This window comes from Rhinopithecus bieti, unplaced genomic scaffold (assembly GCF_001698545.2).
Source record: "Rhinopithecus bieti isolate Rb0 unplaced genomic scaffold, ASM169854v2 scaffold_57691, whole genome shotgun sequence".
In the NCBI taxonomy this organism is placed as follows: Eukaryota; Metazoa; Chordata; class Mammalia; order Primates; family Cercopithecidae; genus Rhinopithecus; species Rhinopithecus bieti.
This window is the reverse complement of record NW_016824383.1, coordinates 2,973,281-2,981,772: the sequence shown is the minus strand read 5'-3', so window position 1 is coordinate 2,981,772 and position 8,492 is coordinate 2,973,281. Positions and strand designations below refer to the sequence as shown.

General features: G+C 47.8%; 1 pseudogene; it reads left to right on the top strand.

Annotated features, from left to right (window-relative positions):
- Positions 1 to 3,154: 3,154 nt before the first annotated feature.
- Positions 3,155 to 8,170, top strand: LOC108522200 (aconitate hydratase, mitochondrial pseudogene; annotated as a pseudogene).
- Positions 8,171 to 8,492: the final 322 nt, after the last annotated feature.

Sequence of the window (8,492 nt, the reverse complement as noted above, 5' to 3'; positions counted from 1 at the left end):
TGTGTATTTGAGAGTGTTATGTGGGTGTTTGTGGGTGTTGTGTGTGTGAATGTGGCTGCATATGTGGGTGTATGTGTATGCGTGGGTGAGTGTTGTGTGGGTATGAGTGTACATGAGTGTGTGAGTGTGCGTGTGTGCGTGTGTGTGTGGTGTGTGTATGAGAGTGTTATGTGGGTGTTTGTGGGTGTGTGTGAATGTGGCTGTGTATGTGGGTGAGTGTTGTGGGTGTGAATATGTGTATGCGTGGATGAGTGTGCGTGTTGTGTGAGTGTGCCTGAGTGTGTGAGTGCTACCTGAGTGTGTGTGTGAGAGTGTTATGTGGGTGTTTGTGGGTGTTGTGTGTGTAAATGTGGATGTGCATATGGGTGAGTGTTATGTGGGTGTATGTGTATGCGTGGGTGAGTGTTGTGTGAGTGTGAGTGTGCATGAGTGTGGGGTGTGAGTGTGTGGGTACAGAATCCCAAACCATTTTCACACCTACTCTCCCATTCAGAGGCCCATTAAAGGCCCTCCAAGCACTCCCCTGTCCCTCTCGAGTATGGAAGGGACACTCCTCCTCTGAAGCCTCCTAGCACAGCCCATCTTGCACAGTGGCCATTTCCTGCTTGCATGGTAGTTATTTGTACCGTTGTCTCTGCTCCCTCTAACTGGACGCCTCATGAGGACAACACAGCATCCAGTCTGTCATTGTCTGCCCGAGGCCACCAGCACACAGTAGGGGCTCAACAAATAGCTGGTTAAGGCCAAGCACAGTGGCTCACACCTGTAATCCCAGCACTTTGGGAGGCCAAGATACGAGGATCCCTTAAGCCCAGGAGTTCGAGACCAGCCCGGTCAACATAGCGAAGCCCCGTCTCTATTTAAAATGTATGTAACTGGCCAACTCGTATCACCCCCAGCTCAGTGTTCTCCACAGGGTCTTTGGGGGTGTTGTCTCTCCCCCACATTTCTGCTTTCAGCCCCAGGAACACCTGCCCCGACAGCCTGGGGTGGCTGGGTGGGAGAGTAGCTCCCTGCAGGCTTTGGTGAGGGTGACCCCACTCGAAACTCCACACACCGTCAGCCTCCCCGGTCTGTAAGTCATCACAGAGAGGCTGAGAACCTGGCTGAGGTGCTGGAGGGGCCGTGCGCGGTGACAGGATGCGCTCAGCCTTCTAGGGGCCTCAGTTTCCCCTCTTGGCACTAGGAGCAGCACTGTCTCACCCACTTCACAGGCGGTTGCAAGATGATAGCGGTGGCAGTTTTGGAAAAGCTCTGAATGATATCAGACGACAAGTCATAGCACTGTAAAAACAGGTCTAGTGCTTCCGGCGTGAGAAAAGGTTTTTTTTCAGTGTGCTGAAATACTATACAGCAAGTAAGTTGCTGAAGATGGATTCGAATGAACTACAACGTAAACGTGGCAGAGAGAAAGCAGCCTGGGGCGTGGCTGACTGTGCTGTTTGGTGTGAAAATGAAGCCCAGCGGCCTGGGGCTTGGCTTTTGTAGATGAACCTCCGAAGTGACGCGGGAATGAGCGAAGACATCTGCCCCCAACACCGGGTGTCTGAGGCTCCGGCCCCACCCCACAAAGGGGGGACACTCTCCAGCAAAGCCGCCGCTAAGCAGGGGCTCCGTGGCGACTGCAGCTGGTGCCTCTTTTCTTGTTTCCATTTTGCTGTGGTCACTTGATTTTTAGAAGTTGCTGGAGGTACCTGTCCGCCCCTCCTCACACAAGGGGCTGCGTTGGCTTTGCAGGTAGAATCACTTTCCCTTTCTCTGGACTTGATTTTCAGGCCAGTGGACTTGCACAGCCTTTGTTTTGCCTGCTGTCCCTTCTCTAGTCCTTGGCTATGTTCCTGAATATTAGCACCGTATTTGTAAGGGAGGGTGGGTTGGAGTAGAATGAAAATTCAACTATTTTTGCCCGACAGCAGATTTGATAGAAGTTTTAGTAGAAGAGAAGTTAGCATTTAACTAATGATTCATTAAATATAAGTTTTCCACATTTCTTCTTATAAGAGATTTTCAACATCAATCATGTATCAAAGAACAGAATATACATACAATTTCCATTTTGTCAGTTTTATCCAATTCATCCACATCATGCAGAAACAGAAGTTTCCAGTAGATGGCGCCAAAGTCTGTCTTTTCTCCGCCTCCCTGCGCGTTCTTCGTTGTTTCAAGATCAGCACATCCACCCTCAAGAAAATGACATTTCTTTATCAGCGCAGACCAGCACGAAGTGCTCTTCACAGCAGAAAATCCCAGTAAGATGTCTGGCAAGAAAAATAGCCCCAAGAGTTGTAGTCCTGGGCAGTAAAACCAGAAGCTAGGAATCCTGGTTTCCAAATAGTTGATGGGTTTTGTGCCAGTTCAGTTTTGAAGAAATAGCCCTGCAATACTGAGGGTCAGAGCCGTCTCCCATCTGCTCCCTCTGCCCCTCCCACTTGCCCCCATGGAAGCAGCTGCCCAGGCGTTTTGAGAAGGTGAGTGTCAGAACTTCAGGACAGGAAGAAGACGCTAAGCTTGGTCTTAAAAGACCGCGAAGCATGAGATCCAACAGCCTGGGCAACATGGCGAGAACTTGTCTCTAAAACAAAATTTTAAATTAAAAAAAATTAGCCAGACACAGTGGTGTGCTTGAGTCCGAGAGGTCAAAGCTGCAGTGAGCTGTGATTATGCCACTGCATTCCAGCCTGGGCAATAGAGCAAGACCCTGTCTCAACAAACAAACAAAAAGCCAAACAAACAAAACCTTGCAAGATCCTAAGGTTCCCACAGCCTCTCTTCTTGCATTGGGCCCCTGACTCGGCCTCAGGCTGTGACCCGGACGTGAACGGAGAGGAAGGAAAAGGAAATGGTAAAGGGGACAGGATTGTCTCCAAGTACTTCACTAGGTCGAAGGGAAGAGGGCTGGCAGGTGAGGAAACCAGAGAGTGAGAAACCCAGGCTGGACAATGATGTTGAGCCTGAATGCTGATGTATTGCCATCTGTGTGCATTGCACAGTGAAAATTACAACGAGATGTGGTTCCTGGCTTCCAGGAATTAACAATCAGGTGGAAAGAAAGTTCATTCCACCCAGGGATGCGTTGGAGCCCGCTGGCACCCGTGAGCTGATTGTGCACGTCGCTATACAATGACGTCATCACGTTGCGTCGGTAGTTTCAAATCTGCCATGTGGAAGTATTCACACCAGAGAAATCAGCAAACTCCACAAACCAGGGCTCCCTCCACTCCCCGAGAGCTGAATGTTAAACATTTACCTGCATACTGGTGAGTCTGCCTCACTATACTGCAAACTGCTTAAATAAAGGTGGGGCGGGACATTTTGTCATGGTCAGGAAGCAGCTGAAAGTGTCATGGATTTGAGTCTAAGCTCAAGCTCTTCCACTGATTGACTATCTGACCCTGATTATCTCCTCCGCAGCCTCTGGCCTCCCTTTAATGAGACTGACGCTATCTACCCTAGTTACAGAGTGGCTGGGAGGCTCAAATGAGATCAGTCTGTGTGGATACTATGTAAATTATAATGGATTTTATCAAGGTAATAGAGGTAGCCTTAAAATTCATAAAATTATGAGAATGAGGCCCATCAAATCCAGTTTTATAAGGATACATATGCTAATGCGTATTTGTTTGATTTCCCATTTATGTAATAACACTTATTGATGCTTCCCGTATGCTAGGCGCTGCTAGTTGGGCAGTCTTAAGAGAAGATGTAAAAACACATTGTAGATTACAAAGCTTTTTTTTCTTTTGAGATGGAATCTCACTCTGTCCCCCAGGCTGGAATGCAGAGGCGTGACCTTGGCTCACTGCAACCTCCGCCTCCAGGGTTCAAGCGATTCTCCTGCCTCAGTCTCCCAAGTAGCTGGGACTACAGGCATGCATTACCACACCCAGCTAATTTTTGTATTTTTAGTAGAGATGGGGTTTCACCATGTTGGCCAAGCTGGTCTCGAATTCCTGACCTCAAATGATCCGTGCGCCTCGGCCTCCCAAAGTGCTGGGATTACAGGTGTGAGCCACTACACCCAGCTGATTACAAAGCTTTTATACAAGTCTTTTGTAAAGTAGAAGGCATCGTGCAAGGAAAAATGTTGTTTTTCTCAACTTTCTTCATCTCTTCCAACCTGGAGACACTTGCATTTTCACTGCAACTAATATTATACCCTGATACTTTCATTTAGACCAAAATACTTGGCAGCGGTCACAAACAATGATGTGGAAAGGAAACCAAGACAGGAAAACATCCTTGCAATATTTCATTGACAAAGAAAGGCCAAAACAAAATTTATACAATATTATTTCTATGTATATCTATATGAATAAGGAAGAATATACATTAAAGTATTCACAGTGGCTATCTCTAGGTGGTAAGATTATTTCAATTAGCCTTTCTTGCTCATATGTAATTTTTATTTTCTCTGCAAGAATTGGCTATGAAATTTTGGAGATAAAAACTGAGAAGTAAAAGATCTTCATGCAGCTATTTATTTTGTAGAATGACAAATATGGATTTGAAAGGAGCCTTACAAATCATCTGGTTTCATAAGATGGAGAAACTGAGGCTGAGGGAGATGGAGAGGAAATAACTGAGGACTTTGAGTTTTTCTCTGAATTTGCATTCTCCTTTTTCTATCCAAATGTGTGTGTGGAGCTTTTAATAATTAATCTAAACCTGTGCACTCTACAATTAGATTCTCATCTTTCATTATCTTTCCGACTTTTTGATGTATCTGCTTCCTCTAGTGTGGTCACTTGTCTTTGCCTTGTTTCTAATTTTTTTTTTTTTTTTTTTAATGTTCAACTGACTGCTTGGTTTCTCTGTTCTTTGAAAGACTCTTGATGTAAATAAGCCTTTTATCCCAATCAGTGGCCCCTTTAATTATATCTTCTCACGTTTGCTTTCTGGTCTTTACCGACTAATTTCTTCTAATTTCTCAGAAATTTGCAAGGGTGAATCACAATGCCTCCAAGCCATGATCACCAGAATCAGAAAACTGCTTTTTAAATTATCCAGCTTGGAACATCTCCGGGTACAGTTTGGCTCCTTATCTGTGGCCTCTTCGAAAAGTGTCAGTCATGAGGGTTGAAACACCCACCTGCATACACACACACTTAGTGAACGAATTGACACAAGCCTCCAGATTCTCTTTTGAGAGTAGAATAGCACTCACTGTCCAGTAGAAACATGATGCAGATCCCAAAGCTGAGCCATATATGCAATTTAAAGTTTTTAGCAGCTGCTTCTTTTATTTTTATTTTTATTTATTTATTTATTTATTTATTTATTTATTTATTTTTTTGAGACGGAGTCTGGCTCTGTCGCCCAGGCTGGAGTGCGGTGGCCGGATCTCAGCTCACTGCAAGCTCCGCCTCCCAGGTTCACGCCATTCTCCTGCCTCCGCCTCCCAAGTAGCTGGGACTACAGGCGCCCGCCTCGTCGCCCGGCTAGTTTTTTGTATTCTTTAGTAGAGACGGGGTTTCACCGTATTAGCCAGGATGGTCTCGACCTCCTGACCTTGTGATCCGCCCATCTCGGCCTCCCAAAGTGCTGGGATTACAGGCTTGAGCCACCGCGCCCGGCCTTTATTTATTTATTTATTTATTTATTTTGAGATGGAGTTTTGCTCTGTCGCCCAAGCTGGAGTGCAGTGGCATGATCTGAGCCGATCTCAGCTCACTGCAACCTCTGCCTCTCGTGCCCAAGCGAGTCTCCTGCCTGAACCTCCCGAGTAGCTGGAACGACAAGTGTGCACCACCGCGCCCCACTAATTTTTGTATTTTTAGTAGAGATGGGGTGTTGCCATATTGGTCAGGCTGGTCTCGAACTCCTGAGCTCAGGTGATCGCCCCGCCTTGGCTCCCAAAGTGCTGTTATTACAGGTATGAGCCACTGCATCCGGCCATTAGCAGCCTCATTTAAAAAGGTAAAAAGAAATATGACAACGATTGTAATAATGTAATCAATATTAAAAACAAATGTTGGGGGCCGGGCGCGTCTCCGTTCCAACTAGCCACAGCTGAAGTGGTCAGCAGCCACATGGGACTGGCGGCCTGCAGGCTGGACAGCACCAGTCCAGGTGTATCCAGTGAGTTGCTGAGGATGGCAGGATGGAAAGGAGGAGTATGAAATCGTGCTTGGAATGTCCAGGCGGATTTAATCTTATTGATTAAAGATGTCCACTAGGTGGCGATATATGCAAGGAATGAAAATTTACTATGTGGCTGGCGTTGTTAATATATGCAATTATTTGTAGATATAGTTCAGTATTTCCATCATCCCTGCAAGATGAGTAAGAGGATGTTCATTTTGCAGAAGAGGAAAATGAACCTGAAGCAACCTAGGCGTCTGGTGAAAGGGTTTCCAGCCGGCAACCAGAGGAGGAGGCGGCAATCAAGCCCAGGTGTGTCTGGTGCCAGAGCCCAGAGGCTTCCCAGATCCGCACACTTCATGCTCACGCATCTGCCAGCCACACAGAGGTCTTGGATGTCTGGTGGGCGATGAGCAAGTGACAGAGAGTCCGTGTGATGAGGTTGCTCAGGCTGATGTGACAGCAGTGAGAGGAGGGGTCTCATCTCATCCCTAATCAGATGGGGTTAGGGATGGTGTCCTGGAGCAGCCAACCAGAGAGAGTGACATCACTGATAAGGAGGCAGATTCACACACCCTCATCTTTGTCAGTGCACAAAATGGCACCCTACAGCCTACTGGTGACCCGACTGCAGAAAGCTCTGGGTGTGCGGCGATACCGTGTGGCCTCAGTCCTGTGCCAACGGGCCAAGATGGCGATGAGCTACTTTGAGGCCAATGAGTACATCCACTATGAGCTGCTAGAGAAGAACATTAACATTGTTCGCAAACGACTGAACCGGCCTCTGATCCTCTTGGAGAAGATTGTGTATGGACACCTGGATGACCCGGCCAGCCAGGAAGTCGAGCAGGGCAAGACATACCTGTGGCTGCGGCTGGACTGCGTGGCCATGCTGCAGTTCATCAGCAGTGGGCTGCCCAGGGCGGCCGTGCCATCCACCATCCAGTGACCATCTGATAAGAGGCCCAGCTTGGGGACGAGAAAGACCTGCGCTGGGCCAAGGACATCAACCAGGAAGTTTATAATTTCCTGGCAACTGCCTGTGTCAAATATGGTGTGGACTTCTGGAGGCTTGGATCTGGAATCATTCACTAGATTATTCTGGAGAACTATGCATACCTTAGGGATCTTCTGATTGGCACTGACTCCCACATCCCCAATGGTGGCAGCCTGGGGGGCATCTGCATTGGAGTTGGGGGTGCCGATGCTGTGGAGATCATGGCTGGGATCCCCTGGGAGCTGAGGTGCCCCAAGGTGATTGGCATGAAGCTGACGGGCTCCCTCTCCAGTTGGACCTCACCCAAAGATGTGATCCTGAAGGTGGCAGGCATCCTCATGGTGAAAGGTGGCACGGGTGCAATCATGGACTACCACAGGCCTGGCGTAGACTCCGTCTCCTGTGCTGGCGTGGTGACAGTCCCACAGATAATCAGTGCCCAAAGAGGTGCTAGGTGTCATTATTGTTGTTTCTGTAGAAAGGATCACACAGGACAGGTCTTGGTGCCCTGTCCTGATAGGATTGTGCCATCCAAGCTGCGCAATCTGCTTTCCTGCTGTATGCCTTACAGCCAGTTCTTTCCACATCACATGTCATTCAGAGCAATGTGAAACCACAGATGTTTCTAAACGGGGACAACTTCAGCGGATGGTGTGGCATGCCTTCAGCTCAGTGCTCTGCCTCAGACAACCCACCTGTGTGTCCACATTCCCCACTGAGCTAAGCACCTCCTGAGGGTGGGGGGCATATCACGTTAATATTTGTACATCCACCATTTCATGAAACGTTAGGCACATCAGAGGAATTTTATAAGTGTTTGCTAAATGTTACTGACTTAGATAATTTCAGGGTGTGGCCAATTCCGTCCGAAGGGCGTTATTTCTCTTGTCACTAACCGTATCCTAGAGAAGTTATTAAGCATCCGTCTAATTCAAAGGAAAATGGGTAGGTGGTGGGAGGGTTAGAGAGTGGACGCCATGTTGGAAGGCAGGGGTAGGGGAAAACCAGTTTTCTAATCAGAGTGTTAGTGAAGGCTGGGAGCTGGGGCTCACACCTGTCATCCCAGCACTTTGGGAGGCTGAGGCAGGAGGATCACTTGAAGCCAGGACTAGCCTGGGGGAACACAATGAGACCATGTCTCTAGACAGACACACACACACACACAATTTAAATATATTAACCAGGTGTGGTGGTGCACGCCTGTAATCCCAGCACTTTGGGAAGCTAAGGTGGGCAGATTGCTTGAGCCCAGGAGTTCGAGACCAACCTGGACAATATGATAAAACCCCATCTCTACAAAAAATACAAAAATTAGCCAGGTATGATGGTGCATGCCTGCAGCCCAAGTTACTCAGGAAGGTGAGGTGGGAAGATCACCTGAGCCCAGGGAGGTTGAGGCTACAGTGAGCAGTGA